This window comes from Neovison vison, chromosome X, assembly GCF_020171115.1.
Source record: "Neovison vison isolate M4711 chromosome X, ASM_NN_V1, whole genome shotgun sequence".
In the NCBI taxonomy this organism is placed as follows: domain Eukaryota; kingdom Metazoa; phylum Chordata; class Mammalia; order Carnivora; family Mustelidae; genus Neogale; species Neogale vison.
The window spans coordinates 47,723,022-47,742,620 of record NC_058105.1 but is presented as its reverse complement, the minus strand read 5'-3'; positions in this window follow the sequence as shown (position 1 = coordinate 47,742,620).

Here is a 19,599-nt window from a genome sequence, read left to right as displayed (position 1 = left end):
AATAATAATGCCTACTTCCTGAGGGTTTTATGAGCATTAAATAAGCCAATACAAAACAAAACAAAAACAAAAACAATTACCCAAGTTCTTGGCCCTTAAGTGTTCAAACATGTTTACAATTGCTATCATTATACCAGATAGTAGAGACATTTTTCTACCACAGACTATCCAGCTCCTGGATCTCTGGCTACACCTCCAGTTTATGTTCTAATTCTAAAAAGTACTCTAAAACTCTATGCATCTTGATATGTCTATCTAACTGCCCATTAGGCTGAACTAAAAAAATAATTCAAGTCAAGTATTGAAAGTTTCCTGTATTTGAGAGATCCTCACTTCTAAACTTAGCAAAGACTTAGCAAAGTTTTTAATTTTCAAGAAAAAGAAATCCCATAAGCATCAAAGCAGAAAAATGAGTTAATTTCAAAGGAACAAACCTCAGACTTAACAAGAACATTAAATGTATATAGTAACCCATTTTGCTTGATAATCTCCATCTGTCTCTCCACATCTATCTCCTATCTTCCCAGCAGCATTGTGGGAGGGTGACCTACATAGACTGTATCACCTGTGCTTCTGTGATTTCCAGTTTTCAGTTAGGTTTTGAAAATGGGAGGAAATGGCAGGACATCTGAGGTTAGAATGAGAGTAAGGTCAAGCTACTTATTCTTCTCCAACTCTCTCCTCTCCCCAGACATATAGATTAATAATGCATATGTTTTTCTACCTGTGATGATCTTATCTGAAAACCCCCTCTCAAAGTTACTGGTTTCACCTGGTTCTAGTTACCATTCTTTCTCTGTGCTTTCAGGCCTATCAATAGTAACAGTTTCCTGCTGTTGCTACACTTTGGTGTCTCACTACCCTTTGCAGGTTCCTTAACTCCACCCATAATTCTGTAAATAGTCTCATCATTAAACTATATCCCTAGCTGAACCATTTGAGAATTCTATCTCTTTCCTGCAGTGACTCTGATCATCACATTCATGGCAGGATCTAGGAAAAGGTCAGAAGTAGCTCGAGATTATTTCAATGAGAAAAGTGGAAGTGTGAAAGAAAGGCCTCCTGAAAGGGGTTAAATTTTTAAAGGGATGCAGCTATTATCAAAGATAAGATACAGAGGCAAGAAGGAAACAGATCCTCAATGCCCTGGCTTCTCTATCCTTCCTTCCAATCTCCTACCATATGTGGAATATAAAAAAAATTCATAGAAATAGAGACCAGATTTGTTATTGCCAGAGGCAGGGGTTGGGGGGCAAGAATAGGGTGGCGGTGGTGGAAGAAATGGGTAAAGGTGGTCAAAAATTATAAACTTCCAGTTATAAAATAAATAAGTAATGGGTATGTAATGTACACTACAGTGACTATAGTTAACAATACTGTGTTGTATATTTGCAAGTTGCTAAGAGATTAGATCTTAAAATTTCTCATCAAAGAAAAAAATCTATTTTTTTAAGATTTTTTACTTATTTATTTGACAGACAAGAGATCACAAGTAGGCAGAGAGGCAGGCATAGAGAGAGGGGGAATCAGGCTCCCTGCTGAGCAGAGAGCGCTATGTGGGGCTCTATCGCAGGACCCTGGGATCACGACCTGAGCCAAAGGCAGAGGCTTTAATCCACTGAGCCACCCAGGCGCCCCCATGACATGTAATTTTTAATCTAATACCTTATCTTCAAATATTTACACTTTCTAGTGTTTATTACACTACAATTTATGCCTCAACTGTGTATGAGATTTTTCTGGATCAGCTATGTCATGGCCTACAATCTAAAATGTTTTGAGTTTATTCTCCAACTCAGTTTATTCTTGAACCACTCTATCAGGTTAATGGAAGGATTACTCAAAGGACAGGAAGAAGCATTGCCGGTGATGAGTTAAATACCGTACAAACTGTCTTTTGAGTAACCCGGCCATTTTCATCTATCTCCTTTTCTTCTTACTACTACAGTTCAGCTAACAGCTCAGGGCTGTTTAAAAGTTAATAAAAGAGATGATGCAGGATTGCTAAGTGTCCTCTGGGAGCTGGTGATGGGATTTTGTCATTGGCATATTCTTTTGCACCGCTGGCCATTAGCAGGACGCACAATAGACGAAGAGTGTTTTACTTGGAGAAGAGTACATAAGTCTCACTCCTGGCAACATATGTTTCTCCACACAAGCACTCCATACAGTGTAGAATGCTGCAAACACACCCTAATTTTCCCTGAACCCATGTGAACTCTGACCAACCATCTGTTCTTCCTCAACCTCTGGTACTGGTACATCCCAGCTCATCTGAAATGAAAATTGACAAAACCTTCTTGCGTGAAACAAGCTGGAAAGATAATAATAGAGGTGTCTGTGATGTCTACTTGAACAAGAAAAGGAACTTCAGATATCTTTCTGGTTTGCATCTTCATTGTGTGACTGCTGTTCTGCTGCAAAGCAAGGACACTGGCCAGCTGCAACAGTAAATCTTCTCTGTTGAGGCTGAGGAGGAGCTCAGATGGATGGCAGCCCAAGAGATCCAGCGTGCGCTAGATCCTGGAGCTGGAGATCAGCTATCCTTTTCTATAATTCTTACCCCCCTCAAAGGAAAGGCAAAGATGTCTCTTTAATAGAAAGTGTTTCTGTGTAGAACTCTAGCTATGTCCCTACTAGCAATTACCCCAAATAGGTTGATTTGGGGGGAATAAGCTATGGGTTATTTGAAGTAATACAATAATTTGAAAAAAGAACATCTGATCAAAACAGTCTGATCAGAAATTGGCATTTTTTAAAATTTTTTCAATTTATTTATTTTCAGAAAAACAGTATTCATTAAGAAATTGGCATTTTTGAAAGAAGAAAAATATTCTAGGGTTCATGAAGCTTTTGGGGAAATTCAAAGAACTGCTAAGTCAGAAGTGTTATAACTTGCACGTAAAATATCTGAGGTCCTTCTAGTACTTTCCAAAGGCACAGTAATGACATGTCAAATAACTGAAAGCATTAGCTACTTGAAGAAGAATCTTGCCATCACCTTGGGATGCATTCTCCTAAAATTCCCACTTGAAAAGGGCTAGTCATCCTTAGCAAAACTGTAAAGTCAGTAATTTGGCTTCCACATTTCCAGACTTCCCTTTATCACCCTGCCAGTGCCCACCACTCTTACTTTCAAGCAGGCAAAACTCTTGGACTCTGTCCTTTCTACTAAGAAAATCTGCTCTCAAAAAGGTGTAACTGTGTAACTGTGGCCATGGCCTCTGTTGAGAAGATTGGATTATGGAATGAAAAGCTCTGTCACCTTCTAAAATAATTTTACTCATCTGCCAGTAGGTGGGAGAAGTGATATATTTTTAGGAATGTGACCCCTGAAATCCTACTCCTTGGGTTTCTACTTTTCTGTCTAGAGCAAATTTTGAGGCTTGACTAATTTTGCAGGCACAAAGCCGCTAGGTCCCAGACAAAATTTTCCAGCAGTATTTCATCTCCTACTTCCTTTTGGGTGAGGCTCAGACCCACTGATGGAGTTCTGGAAAATCATGGTCGATTACTCCTTGTGTTTATCCGTCTGAAACTGTTACATTGGCTAATCTATTGGTGATGATTTGGGTCTAACTTCAGCCCATAAACTGTCCTTATTGTAAAGAATCTAACTCTAAACTTAAATTCCAGGCAGATGCCCATAAAAATTGATTGCTTGGCCTTAAAAAGATATTCTCCCTGGAAACTCAAAAGAAGGTAAAGTCATCATTGACAGGGTGGGACTTGGTAGAGGTGAAGAGCAGACCTTGAGACAGGTTTCACTGTGATCACAAGTTTCCAGCCAGTCTGAAGTAGTTTACAAAAAGGAATATTTCATGTTAAACTCCCACATAGGAAACTTTTCATGGTCACGTTTCTCTCCCGGGACTACAGGCTCTTCCAAGCACACCACACCCTTGCACTATGTAGGCCAATAAGAGTTAAACTGAGATTCCTTTAAGGTCCCACGAGGGTCTGATCTTGCCAAGTTTTTCCAGTGGAAAGTTTCAGATGTTTCTATTTCTGATCTAATGGCAAGGCTCCTTCGCCTTCCTTTCTGTTCCCTTCATGCACTCCTTTGCTTTAAGTTGTGGGTGGAATAAAATTACAGAAGATCTCTCCTTGTCCATCTTTAGATCTATAGGAGGGATGGTGGTAGAGAGTGTCTTACTTGTTCTTAATCATGTGGGCCTACATCATCTCACAGGCCATCTTCCCTCTGCCTCATCTCTTGTCCTAGAAGGTACTTTTGTCCCACATTTCCTCTCACCATTTCAATTTCCCTTTTTCAAGTTGCTTTTACAATCTCTCCTTTCCCATCGTCTTGACCCTCCCACCAGGCTGTAAGTCAGTTCTACTATTCTAGGATCATAGGTTCTCCTATAATCCGTTCTTTTTCTCTGGCATATTTAACACCGATGATAATCCTTCCTCCATCTATGCTCTGGGGTTTCCATGATTCTGAAGGATCAAAGAAGTACAAAGAAAACTAAACAAAGTACAAAGAAAATTAAATATCTCAGTGCTTTGGGGTAACTACTTAGGATGAATCATTTCTACAGGAAGAAGATATTTTTTGTGAGGGAAAGCTAAGTGCCTTGACTTGTTGATCCCTAAGAGCTCCGAATCTGTGTGGAATGGCAATGGGGCACTTGCTCACTGAGGAACTTAACTTCATGAATGCTCCCTTTTAAAGCAATGCCTTGACTGAGAGCTCCAGGGAAGGCCAGTGTTGACATGTTTTGAGAAAGTTAATGCAAAGTAGTGATAAGCATTTGTCAATCCCCTGCTGTTCTCCTGCCATCTGCTCTCTTGAGCTTGAGGGAGAAATCACAGGTTTATGACATCCTATTTAGGGCACTGCTTCTTCTCATCAGAGAGCAAGGGGAAGCTCTTTCTCCAAGTGCTTTGTCCTGTTGAGGCTGAGGTGTGGCATTGCTCACCCTCCCCAGGCAGCAGTGTTCAAGAGGACTCCATCTTGAAATGTTTCCTTTTGATGTATTCAGATGTGTTCAGACACACCAGCAGAAATGAATCACACCCTATGTAAGTACCATTGTGCCCTAAATAAGAAATCTAGACTAGAGCCTGCCAAGAGGTGAATTAGAGGCACTGGTCATGTGACCTGTCCTTACTCTGAACTGCCTAGCAGGAATCATTATCCTTGCTGGAGGGAGATTTAGCCTTCAGATACTGTCCCTTGATTACTCAAGCATACGAACAGTAGGGAGGGAGTGCTATACAACAGAATTGCCTAGTGACACAGCTCTCAGTTTGCCATTCAGAAACAGCCAGGAATCTTGTCCCCTTTTTCACTCTGAGTGAAGTAGCTGAGCAAGTGGGAACAGTAGGACTAAGGAGAGAATCTTTTATGTAATCCTTTTGATGACATGGGAAAATATCTCCAGAAGAAATTAAACAAAAAAATCAAGGAAATAGACCATTTCACCCCAAAATAAGACAGTGAGATAAAAGTCTGAATATAAAACATCACTTAGAATCATCCCATAGGAAATGAAATGTTCCGATTGCACATACCTAGTGGCAGATGAAATTCATGGCTAGAGGTCAGTAACAGTATTAAAGGGTATCATAAATGTTGACGAAGAGAGTGGTAACTGAAGAGGGGAATCTTTCAGAAAGTGGAAAATAAATAAGGGAGGAATAGCTCTTTTCGGGGCACCAGTGACTTCTATATTGACAAATCCAGTGGAAACTTCTCTATTCTCTTCTGAACTACTCAAAAATATTTAACATGGTTTAACACTTCCTTCTTGTTGATAACCTTCTTTCTCTTCTCTTCTTTGACACCATACTCTCTAGTTATTCCTCATCAGTCTCCTTCACTGGGTACTCCTCTCCCTACCCTCTAAATGTGATTGAGCCCTGGTGCAGACTTCTGGTTCTCTTCTTTTGAGAGAAAATAATAGCATAGTAGTTAAGACAATGGACTTGGAAGCTAAACTTCCTGGTTTTGAATCCTATCTGTTATTACTTAGTGTGAAATTATGCAATTGGCCTAATCCATCTTCATCTGCAAAGTAGAAATAATCACAGCACCTATTTCATGGTGTTTTAAAGATCAAATGAATGTATATGTGTGTGTGTGTGTGTGTGTATATACACATATATATATGTATATATGTATATAAAACACTTAGAATAGTTTCTAAAACATAATAAACCCTATACATATTTGTTATTATCATTATCACCATTACTATTATTTGTTATTGTCCTTATCTATACTCTTCCTTCAGTAATCTCACCCATTCTCATTATCTTAAATACTATACAAGGCAAATGACTCTTAAATTCATAGCCCACAACTCTGACCTCTCCTATGACATCCGAACTCATAAGTCTTTGTATTTGATATTTCTTCTGATATATAGTAGGCATTTTAAATTTAACATGTGTCTTAGCTCAGGCTGCTATAACAAAATACTATAGACTGATGGTTTAAACAACATTTATATCTCACAGTTCTGGAGAAATCCGCATACTGGGAAGTCTAAGATCAAGATGCCAGCAGATTCTGCTCCTGGCAAAGATTTTCTTCCTAGCTTGCAGTTGGCTGCCTCCTCAATGTGTTCTCACATGGCGGAGAAAAAGAGCATGAAAGAGAGCTCTGGCCTCTCTTCCTTTTCTTAGGCCCCACCCTGATGACTTCAGCTAAAGTTAATCACCTCCCAAAGACCCTAACTCCAAATACCATCATATTGGCCACTAATGCTTCAATGTATAAATTTGAAGGGATATAAACATTCAGTACATAACATGGCTAAAGTATAACTCTTGTTTTTCCCCCCAAATGTGCTCCTTTCCCAGACATTCCTATGTCACCATCTACCCAGTTGTTCAAATCCAAAGATAGGAATCATCCTTAATTCCTCCATTTTCATTGTCCCTAATATCCAATCCGTTAGCCAGTTATAATGGTCCTACAACTGGAAGATATCTCAAATATGACCATTCCTCTCCATTTCCACTGCTACCACGCTAGTTCCAGTACTGGAACTTTTGACCTAACTACTTCAATAGGATGCTAATCTACATGTCACACAACAGCCAAAGTGGGCTGTTAAAAATATAAATCACACTAAGCCACTCCCTCACTTACAACCTAGTTATAAGCTTCCCATTGCATTTGGATTAATCTGAAATCCTTCAACAGGGACAGAAAGAACTTTAAGGATCTATCTGTGCCTGTCTGTCCAACCTCATTTTCTATCTCTCTGCTCCTCACTCTCTAGATGCCAACCATCTTACCCACCTTTCTCTCCTTTGAATAATTTCATCTCTTTCTAAACTCAAGTCACTTATATTTTCCTTCATACTAGAATAGCCATCCTTGGCTCTTCACAGGACTAGCTCCTCCTCATATTTCAAGCCTCAACATCAGCAGCAGTCTTCAGATGCCTCTCTGGACTATCCTTTCTATATCAAACAGCCTTCCAGTTACTCTATTTATTCACTGTATAAATGTTATATACATATTTTTAACTTGTTTATTCCTTTATTTCATTCCTCTTCAACACTAGAATATAACTACACAAGGTGAGAACTTTGTTTTCTTCACTGTGTATACCCCAAAAATATTGTAGTGTCTGCCACATATCAGTTGTACAAAAACTATTTGCTGAGTGAATGAATGGATGGATCAATGAATGAATGAATGAAACCATGTATTGAGTGCTTTTACTGTTATAGGTACTTTAAAAACATAATTTTATTCAATGATCAAGATAAGACTTTGAAGTATCTCTTATTTTTACTGCACGAAAGAAGAAACTAAGACTCAAGAAAATTGTATAACTCCCAGGATCACACAGCTAGGCAGGGCCAGGATACAAATCCAAGTTTTCTAATTCTAAAAGTTTTGTGCTTTCTCTTTGAGCAAAATTTGTTTATTCATTCATTCAACAGTTACTGAACATCTATTTTGCATCAAACACTGTGCCAGGTTCTGGGGACACGGAAATGAATGAAACACCACCCCTGCCTTGCACAGAATTTTCAATCTAGTTGTGGATATAGACAAGTAACCAGATAATTATACTAGTAGCAATAAATGCTACATTAGCTATACTAGGGAAGGGGGAGATAGTAAAGTAAAGGCTTTGGAGACCAGAGGCCTGGGTTTGAATTCTAGTTCTGCCACTTTCTTTGTTGCTTTTGACAAGTTGTTTAAGCCAATGCCTCAGTTTCTTTATCAGCAAAATGGGAATAATAATAGAATACCTATCTTAAAAAATGATTATGAGGATTACATGAGTTAAAACATGTAAATGCCTGGCACATAAGAGCTACTTAATAAATGTTAGCTGTTGTTAGAGGTGTATAAGAGAGGGGACAAGACCAGCAAAGCAGGGTTCAATGAAACTTTCCCAGATAAGGTAAAATCTGAGCTGAGCTTTGCAGAAATACTAGATATAGTGGTCAGCTAGGTTTAGAAGGCTAGGAAAGGCACTCCAGGTAGAGGAAAACACATTCAAAGGCCCTTTTCCTGCCAGCCTATTTCAGGCTTATCAGCCCAATCACAATTTATTCAGAAATGTGACACTGGGAACTCTGTTCTTCCTCTAAGCTAAAAGAGCTGTCATATAAATCATGTGGATCCAGAATCCCAAAGATATATAAAATGAGACCGAAGGGAGAGGCAGAAGTGGGAGCTCTGGATAGGCTGGTGGGCATAGAAAAAAGGCAGGGCATAAATAAGCATATCCTATACACATTGGTCTCTTTCCAAGTGCCTTGCGGCTGGGAAGGTGGCTCAGGAGGACAAGGAGAGAGCCAGAGAGGACACCAGAGTCCCAAAGGAGGGAGAGAACTACTACTGAGTTAAGACAGTTGGGGCTGATGGAGAAAAGACGAAGAGAGGTAGAAACAGAACAAACATAAAGTGAATTTAAAACTCTTCGAAGTATGCATTCGCAATTAAACCAGCTTTATATACAGTTTCCCAGACAAAGTCCTAGCAATCATTTGAAGAGTTCCTTTAAATCGCATTTGCCATGCAGGCAGCCTGCAGAGAACAAACCACTGTGTTGTGGCTGTAACTTTTGTAGAGACATTTCTGGAAGAGTCCTGTGAATGAGCCAGATGAAAGACTGCCAGTGGGCCAAGGATCCCTGCCCTTGGCCTCAGCCCACATCAGAGAGTTGAAGGGGAAAAGGAAGGGACCAGCCTGCAGCCCAGTTTGTAACTGAAGAGAGGCAAGTCTGATGTTTGGCAGTCTAAGCTCACAAAGAGAATTTTTAATGTCTCATGATGCCTCTTGCTTGACAACATCTGCAGGAATTGGCCAACACAATATGACATTTTGGTATCTAGAATCAGGACATAATTTCTTCCTGGAGTCTTCGCTCTATTTCCCTGGGATGTGACAGGGTTTGATGATGATGACAACTGGTGTTTAGGGCCTGTCTTGCTTTTTATGCATTCATGATTACTGTCTGTATGCAAACTTTATAGCATTCCCTCACCGTCTGAAAGCAGCTAGAGGAGCTGTGAGCCATGGTGTGGAGGAAGGAAAAAGCATGCAAGCTTACTGAGAACCAAAGATTTGAAAATCCAAAACAGGATCTTAGAAGCCATTTGGTATTTAAGGAAGGAAGGTACACCTGGAATGGCCATGTGAGTTCCCAAAGTTACACAGTTAGTGACAGACCCCTGATCCGATTTCAACCAGTGTTTTGTTCCATCTGAGGGAAGCATTGGCCTGAAAATTCGCTTCATTAAGACAGCTAAGCACAACTTTTAAGAAGGAAGCTGCATGATTCATGTTAATTCTCTTGATTTTGCTATAATATATTATTATTCTGTCAGGAGGCTCCAGAGAAAAGAATGTAATTTCTCATGCCAACAGGTTACTGACCTGTGTGGCATAGACATTTCAAAGGTGGCTTAGAGTAAAATTCAAAAGATTTAAAATAACACTCTCAGCTGCAAAACAAACCTGTCCTTTTTTAATTGCCTTCCTAGGCCTTTCAGCCTGAGGACGCCAAGGACTTTTGAATAGCCCTTACAGTCCTCAACAAGTCAGCCAAATTGACTTGTTCCCTCCTTTCCCCTTTGTACCCCATTCTTATTTCCCCTCCTTTCCAATATTCCCCAGGCCACCACTTGCTCAGTGCTCCTGTCTTCCTCCAAACTGCTCTCCCTAGACAGTACCCCATCCTCCCAACTATTCCAAACATTCCTACTTTAATTTATTTTATTAAGTACTTTTTCCATGCCAGGTACTTTGTACATGGTATATCACTTAATCCCTGCAATTCCCTCTAGGATTCCTGCCCTCACCCCCAGCATCCAGGCAAAACTTTCCTATCCCATGTTCCATGCTGTCAGGGCACTGCTTGAATTGCCAAGGTAACAGCTACTTATCTGACAAATAAATTTGCGCTAAGATGTTAAATGACACCCCTAGAAGCACACTATGTAGACATTTCTAAACCCAACCCCTGTGTTGGCTTTATTGGAAAACTATGGTTTGCTCAAGAATCCAATTCAGTGTTCTTCATAATAATAATATCCTCTATTTCTAAAGCTTGTCAAAGACCTTTCACATAATTACCGAATATTATCCCTTAGCTGTGTTGAGGTGATAAAGAGGACTTTATCCACTGCCATATAATACAAAGGCATGTTTTTAGTTAAAAGCTGCCCTTTAACTATTCCAAATTACCTGTTGTTTCTTCTGAGGTCCTGGCTCTGTTCTGACAAATTCTGCCTCACTGACATTGGAAGTCAGAATGCTCAGGCCACCTAGAGTTTGGGGGTTGGGGAGGAGAGCAAAGGCAGTAAGAAGCCCAGGAAAGTCAGAAGAAATGTTAAAAACATGGTCTCCTAACCATGTCCCACAGTTTAATTCTGTAAGGGTCTGAACCTCGTGCCATATCTCTAGCCCAGCCACCCTGGCAGCTGCTGCAGCCCATACCAACTCTCACCTCAGGCGAAGGATTTGGCTTTAATCTCTATCCCCTCTCCTATCACTAGCACAGTCTGAGGCAAAGAGGCAGACCTAACTGAAGCCCTACCATCAGGCCTTCCCAAGACACTAAAATAGTGTGTTTTCCCCCATCAAAAAGAGCATTCCTCAAGGCATCTCTATGCCCCTTCCCCAACACCACCAACACCAGTCTGACAGTGAGGGCTTCTTCAGGGTAAAGCAAAGTCTTCTCTAGTGGGTGGACACCTAACAAAAAGAAAGAGTAACAAGTAACATTGATGTTAGAAGTCAGAAGGACAGAACTAGAAGAAAATTTTGAGATCATCTAGATCAGCAGATCTTAAACCTTGGCATGTATCAGAATCACCTGGAAGACTCACCGAAACACAAATTTCTGGGCCCCAAACTAAAGTTTCAGATTCAGCACAATCATCATTTTGAATAAGCTTCCTAATGATATTGATGCTCCTAGCCCAGAAGTCAAACTCTAAGAACTACGGTGTTCATCTACTCTATACATGTCACAGGTAAGGACACTGAGTCCCAGAGAAGGGAAAGAACATCTTCACTTTACTGATGGGAAAACGATAAGCAATTAAGTTACCTGCCCAAGGATACACAACCAGGAAGTGGTACTAACTTAAAATGTGGCAGCCCAATGCTAGTCTCTACATTTCATTATGCTAATGCTATGTCTAAGGTTATGGCTTTTGGAGTCTATGTTTGAATCTTGGCTCTACCATTTCCTAGCTATATGACTTTGGGTAGCTTACTCCATATATTAAATGGAGGTAGTAATCATACCTATTTCCTGAGATTATTGTGAGAGTGCAATTAGATACTATGCGTAAAAATACACATGGGTGAACATTTTGCCCTGTGCCTCACCATAGTAAGTGATCAATAAATGGCAGTTGCTATCATCTTCATGGCTGGAGTTGTTTTTGTTGCCAGTTAAGGAAGACTAGGGACACCCTTTCTTTTGGCTTCATGTTCCCAAGTGGAGAAATATCTAGCATAACACAGATGACTTCTCTTCAGCCTCTCATTTTTTTTCTCTCTCAGGAGGAGGGAATTCTGATTGGGTGATTTGGGAGGAGGAACAGGCCATGTGTAGCCAGTAGAGATCTATCTGCTCTTAGAGGGGATGAACTCTCTTCTATTTACTGCCATAAAATCCCCTTTCTGGGCAAGACCTACAGTTTTCTTGAATTTCTTGATCCTAGATAGGTACCTCTGCCAAATTCTGAAGTTCAGAATTAAGAAGGCTACTTGGTAAGCATATCTAAATCACTTCCTCTAGCACTTCCATCAGAAATAAAAAAAAAAAAAAAAAAAAAAGAAATAAAGCTCTTTGAGCTCTGCCTGCTTTACTTCTTTGTCTCTAACACTTTAGAACCAGAGAAAGAAAAGAAAAGATGTCATTTATTGGGCTACCTCAAACCTCTGCATTTTTATTATTATTCAGGTGAGTTAGTGGAAGAGCTTATACTGAACCTAAGTCTCTAAACTCCTACTCCAGTATTTATTAATTATCCTGGATTTATTATATTGAAAATGCCTTCAGAGTTGCATTTCACTTAGTTCGCATTTTGTAAAATTTTACTGAGGTATAAAATATACATTAAAAGCACAAATCACGAGTGTACAGCTCACTGAATTTTCACAAATTGAACATATTCATGTAACCAGCACCCAGATCAATAACTACTGTAGCAGAAGCCCTCTTACTGACCCCTCTAGGTACCACCCCCTTATTTCCTTCTATTTTTTTAATAGAAAGATGAAATATTCCATCACTGAGCAAATTATTTTCATATCCTACCATCACATAGTCTTGGGTTGAATTAAGAAATCAAATCAGGCCTCTCAATCTTTGTTAAACAATCTCCTCTCCACAACCTATGTAATTTGAATACCACGTAAATGTTTCCAGCATCATGTAAATACATCCTATGCATTTGCTGCAATTGTCAATGCAAGATTCAAAGCCATGCAAACATATTCCTTTCATTTTCATTGGAAGCTGTGTTTCATTCAGGAGGGACTCAAGCAGGTAGACCAAGAAATAGGCACAAGCTCTAAGGAAAAGAGGTTATGTTCTTTAGCTGGAGAGGAGATGGGCTGAGGACTGCTGAGATCTGTGGGTACGCCCACCCACCTCCTTGACCTTCCAGATCTTGTAGTAATGCATACCACCCTTACCTCCACACTCCACACACACACACACACACACACACACACACAGAGAGAGAGAGAGAGAGAGAGAGAGAAAGAGAGAGAGAGAGAGAGAGATGGGGTGGCAACCACTAAACCAGAACCTTGTGCCATATGCAAATTGACAATTAATAAGTGTTTTTGTCATGAAGGATATTGATTAATTCTATCTGAGAGGTAGCTAAGATTTACATTAGGAATCCTAAATCATCAGGTTTATTCTCAGGAAATCCTTCCATTGAGACCTGGGTGGAGAAAGTAGTTGAGGATCCTAGTGGCACACCATCATTCTTAGAATAAAAACCAAATCCTTCATTATGATCTACAGTTATCTATACCACCCTCCCTCTTTCTTTCACTCTCCAGTTAAACTGGCTCCCCTTCTATTCTTTGCTATACCTCTGTCTGAAATTTCCTTATTACCTGGTCTTTGCAGGCCAGTTCCTGAGCCATTCTAGAATTAACTTCAGTGTCACTTTCTCAGAGAAAACACAAATGACCACCTCCCAATCAATTTCTTCTATTTAATTTTCTTCAAAACACTTATGGTGACCAGAAAATTATATCTTGCTACTTGTATACTTGTTAATTATCTATCTCCCTCACTAGGAGGTAGGGTCCTAGGAGGTAAGAGTAGGGATTTCATCTGACTTGTTCATCACTGTATCCCAGTATATAGAACATTGCTTGGAACATAGTAAATATACAATAAATATTTCTTGAATGAATGCATGAATTGTTTTAAACTATCTGTATGCCCTGAAATCATGAGATATAATTTGTGACATTATTTTTTAGCAGTCTCTGAAAAGTAGAGACTTTGAAACCAGCCAAACCTAGGCTCAAATATTACTGGTTTTTCCCTTTACTGATAAACCTGAGTGAACTTGAGCAAGATTCTTAACCTCTCTGAGCCTGTTTCCTCTTCTTTAAAATTATCATAATCTCTGCCTCACATAGCTGTTGTAGTGAATAAATGTTGTAACATATATAAAGCCCACAACACAGTGAGCTAGAACATGATAGATCTCAATGCACAGTCTCCCTGCTTTCTCCCAAACCACTCCTTGCTGTTATATGCCTCTCCATATGCCCTGATTGTTCTTTTTGTCTAAGTGTGTATAAATATTCACCTCCCTCTCTCCTCCCCTTACTCTCACAAACTGTCCAAACCAAACAACCATAGCAACAACAAAAAATTCTGATGTCTGCCAAGACCACATAGAAGAAGCACCATTTAAGTTCGCATTTCTGCAGTGACTGGTCTTGTTTCCTGCCTATCATCTGTCTCCTTCCACTGCCTCCTGTTGTGAAGAAATCAAGCTGAAGTGCTGTAAGTATGGACTTCAAGTCATAATAAATCATTCAGATGTCAGGAGTCCTAATCTGCCAATCTGAGGGCAGGGAGATTGATTAGAAGGCTTAAAAGCTTCACTTATCATTTGTAAAACTTTGTTCATTCTCCTTCCTCCTCTCATCCCCCGCTCTTTCTTCTCCTTTTTTTTTTTTAAATTTTAGTTTAGTTTTGTTTGTTTTGTTCTTCTTTTCTTTCCTAAGGAAGATTGGGAGACGCATCAGTCTCCTTTCCAGGGTCCTGGGATCAACCCCTATTGGGCTCCCTGCTCAGTGGGAAGCCTGCCTCTCCCTCTTCTTCTACCCCTCCCCCCCAACTTGTGCTTGCTCTCTCTCTCTCTCTCTCTAATAAATGAAAAAAAATCTTTGAACAAAAAAATTGTCTGCTACAATTCTGCCATGTAAAACTTCAGTTACTGTGGAGTAAGCACCAGAAGTACTGTAGAAGTCATCTGATTCAATCCCTTCATTTCATAGAAGAATTGAGACTTACAGAGGAGCCCTGTCACTTGCCCAAGCTCAGAGAATTGAGGGCAGAACCAAAGCAAAGCTCTAAGTCTTCTGACCCTTTGCTTTGTGTTCTTTCACTAGACAAAACTGTACCCTTATTGGAGTTCAGCATCTAAAAGGAAGGACTGGGGCAGGTAATTCAGGCCTTTATAGACAGACTCAGTATATGTGTCTTCCTTCTATTTGTCATAGATATTTAGAAATGGTAAGAGAATGTACCAGTCAGGGTCTCAGCAAGAAATAGGCAGGCATGCTCAAACTAAATAATTTAAGGGAAGTTTAATAAAGGAATTATTTACAAAGGTGTGGTAAACAACATAAAGAGATAACAAAATATTGGGAGATATTAGAGGGGAGTTATCTCCTCAGGCCTGAAAAAGCAACAAAAGGAAAAAGAAAGGTTTCCATGGAGAGGGCTTCCTGACTGGAGTTGTGACCCCTCCTTGAAGAACCTAATCAGCCCATGGCATCCTGAAGGATGGAAGCTAATTGAAAAAATACCCCCAACTTAACTTTCCTCCCTCTGGTCTCCTACTAGTATTCTCTATTGCTCTAACCCACCAGGAAGGCAGAGAACAAGGAAATCCAGTGATGGAATCTATACAGATCAGTCTTCCAGAGCACAGAGTAGGACAGAAAAAGATAAAGAGGCAAAGAGAAGATGTCCAACACAGTTTTACCAGGGATATCTGGGAACACTTACTGAGCAACTATTACATTGTAGATATTATTCTTAGAAGTTTTCAGATTGCACTTTTTCCTAACAACAAAACTTTGCCATAAGTAATATTTTCCCCATTTTACAGATGAGAAAAATGAGGCTAAAATGCTTCCCCCTCTCTCTCTGCCTACCTCTCTGCCTACTTGTGATCTCTCTCTCTCTCTCTCTCTCTATGTCTCTGTCAAATAAATAAATAAAATCTTAAAAAAAAAGAACCTACCTCTTGTCATTTCATTTCCCTTCATACATCCCCCAGAGTAACTATATATGAAGGAAGACTTTTGAACTCACAAAAGCACACAGAAGAATGGTGGTTGCCAAAGACTAGGGGAAACATGGTAAATGGGAGATCTTGGTCAAAGGGTAAAAATTTCAGCTATAAAGTTAATTAGTTCTGGAGATCTAGTATATAGCATGGTGACTGTATATACACAACATGGTTAATAATATGGTATTGTATGTCTGAAATTTGCTAAGAAGGTAGATCTTAAGTGTTTTCACACAAAACAGTAATTATGTGAGGTGATGGATGTGTTAATTAGTTTGATTGTGGTAATCATTTCACAATGTATACATATATCAAACCATTATATTGTACACCTTAAATGTATATATATTTTTATTTGCCAGTTACACCTCAATAGAGCTGGAAAAAATAAATATAAAGGAAAACCTGGAAAATAAAGACTTACTGCTGAGTTGGAGAGGTGGATGAGTCTTGCCTTAGTCAATAAAGAGTTAGAGAATGCATTTGTCACAGGAAGTATAAATTTACACAATGACTCAAGTACAAAAAAAAATCAACCTAATGTTCTATATCTGACTTCATCTTGTTTTGGAGCCCAAATTCTCCCAGTATCTGTCAAGTTAATATTCAATCAATTTAAAGTTCAAACTTCCCATTAGGGCTGCCTCTGTTTTCTCAAAATATCTTCTCTTCCCCTTCCTCAAGATGGCATTGGGGTGCAGAGGAAAGCTTATATAATCTCTTTGCACTGGAGAAGGAACCTCAGTATTGCATGTTGAACCTTGTTCCTTTCTGACTTCTACTGAGTTTGCCTCTAACCATACCTGATCATTGTGTGTCTTGCATAAGTGACCACTGTGTAGTGTCTCAGGGCCACCTGGCTTCTGAGGAATCATGAGAGGAGATACTGCTAATGACCATGAACCTTGCCATTACTCTGATGGCAAGATTCTTACACTCAGCATCCACTTGTTTTAACCCCAGTTCTCTTCTGAGCCACCTATAATTTCTTTACTCTAGTGTTCTCCACCAGGGCACATGAGAACTTAAGATCTATTTTACAGCCCTTGAAGACCATGTACACTATCTCCAGACCTCTTTGTTTTATCATGCCATGGTGCCATTTCTACTCAGCCATGGCTACTGTGTGTTGATACAGGGCACCATGTGATCCCTTCCAAGACTTATGAACAGAAAAAGCAATACCAGCCCTTTCTGTGGCCCAGAGTGTGGGATCAGTATCTTTTTTTTAAAGATTTTATTTATTTATTTGACAGAGAGAAATCACAAGTAGGCAGAGAGGCAGGCAGAGAGAGAGAGAGAGAGGAGGAAGAAGGCTCCCTGCTGAGCAGAGAGCCCGATGCAGGACTCGATCCCAGGACCCTGAGATCATGACCCACTTAGCCACCCAGGCGCCCCTGGGATCAGCATCTTAAGAGTAAGTACATCACTCCCTAAATATATCTCTAAGAAAATATATAGGATACAGCTAACTCTTCTTTTTAGACAAAAAATTATTTTAAAGCATTTACCATGTTACTGTCACTGACTGGTGTGGGTGGCAGCATATAGTAAGTAACAACAAACACTCCAGATCAGTTTCTAATACCACAAATTTACTATAAAACAAAACCATTTCCAAGCCATGGACAATCATTTTTGGCAACTTTCAATGCAGTAATGCATCATCATGGCCAATCCTTTTTTCATTGGGTCTTAGAATAGAATATTGTGGCTGTTTTTTGTCTGGGTACCTAGGGGTTAAACTGAAACCCTATTATTTTTCACAATTTATGGCTGGAAATCCTATGAGTTCAATTTCCTGCCTTACTGAGTAGAGTATAGTAAGTTACATTAGTGAACAAAATTTAATATTTGAAGATTGAAGATATTGCTGGGTCTCGGAGTCATCTTTCCAACTATCAATGGCATCAGCCCAGACCAGTGATGTAGCTATAAAAGACTTAGAGATTGTGTTTAACTCAAAGTGAACCCACAATGTACTAGAAATACTATTTTTAAAAGACTAGAACACGATTATCTATTGATACACCTCTTTCTGCAAAAATATAATTTAGAAAAACGTTCAGATAATTAAGAGTATGGTTAAAGAAAGTTGTATTAGTGCTTGCTTCAGCAGCACATATACTAAAGAACGTTGTATTACTCACTTGGATACTTATTTGAAGCTCATTGGAATGAGATTTTGAACTATATTAAATGAAATTTTATTTCAAATGATGTTGCAAAATTTTTAGAATTCCAGTAAGCTTTCTTCTTACAGAAAGATCTTAAAGATTATTCACCATTATCATTTTGCCTTACTGAGCCTAGAATGCAATGGCTTTTATACTTCCAAATAAGCCTTAAATAAAGGGCTTACAAGCTTTCACAGCAGAAAACTACTTATTAGGGCAGTGATGTTACTCTAAAAATTTTCCTGATTTTATTGTCCCACCCTCATATTGTTCAGAATCAGTATAATTCTTGCTCTCATTTGAGAGAAGCTGTCATTAAAGGGATTCTTTAGGTCACTAGGAGCATCTTGCCCTTCCCCTCAATAATTATATTTTCTACTTAATGAAAAGCTTGTAGTTTAAGAGCATCTCCAGTTATAGCTAGGCATAAACATGAAAGGAAGAGCTACTTACATGAATATATTGGATTTCATATATTAATATGAAATATTATAATGAAATGAAATAGGAAAATATGGGATTTCATATTTTAATTGTTAAACAAATTTTACAGACTTGAAAAGGGCTAGTTTGACAGCCCTGGAGCAAAAGCCCTAGCTTATTAACAGTTGTAAACTTAATCTATTGAAAACCAATATGAGGCCAAAAAAGAGAGCAACTCGGGGGTTTTCTTAGGAATGGGAGTGTAAGAGGTTGAGAATGAAAAGTTGCATAGCAGTTAAGGAAATTACCTCTGTCAAGGGGAAAGCAAAGTATTCCTTTTTTTCTCCTCATTTCCTCCCCCAAATCTGGTAGAAATTGTCCCTACATCAGTAAGACAGGCTTGGTGATTGGAGCAGAAATATTCTCATCCAGCTCAACCACCACTTCCTCGTCCCAGGATTTCTTAGGGAAAATTACAATGATTGATTTGTATGCATAGAAGGTGGGCCACTCTGAGATGACAATTAAGGAAGGTTTGGGAATGTACTAGAGAATGAACGGTAGCAGGGACATTTCTAGCAGTAGCACAGAAAAGGTTGGGTGGTATATGGATGAATGCCAGCCAGCAGAAGCCAAGAGGCCCAGCACAGGGCTTGTCTGCTAATCACATTCAAACCTACACCTTGCCAGAAAGCCACATTCCAAACTCTAAATAATGCTTGCTTCAGAGGCCAATTTTTCCAAGAGCTTTCTGAGAAAAGATTTTAAATGGAAATATAAGCTTAATGTGAGCAATAAGGAAAAACATGTAAATCTCCTCTCTACCTTGCATTTGCTTTTCCTGCTGTGTTTCAGGCAAAAAAAAAAAAAAATCATCAAAAATGATTCCAGAGCCCAGACTCTGACCTCCTCAGATCCTGCTCCCTCTAATCAAGGCAAAGTTGACTGACAGTCAGGAAATAAATTGTTCTTTGAAGGTATAGGCCAAGCA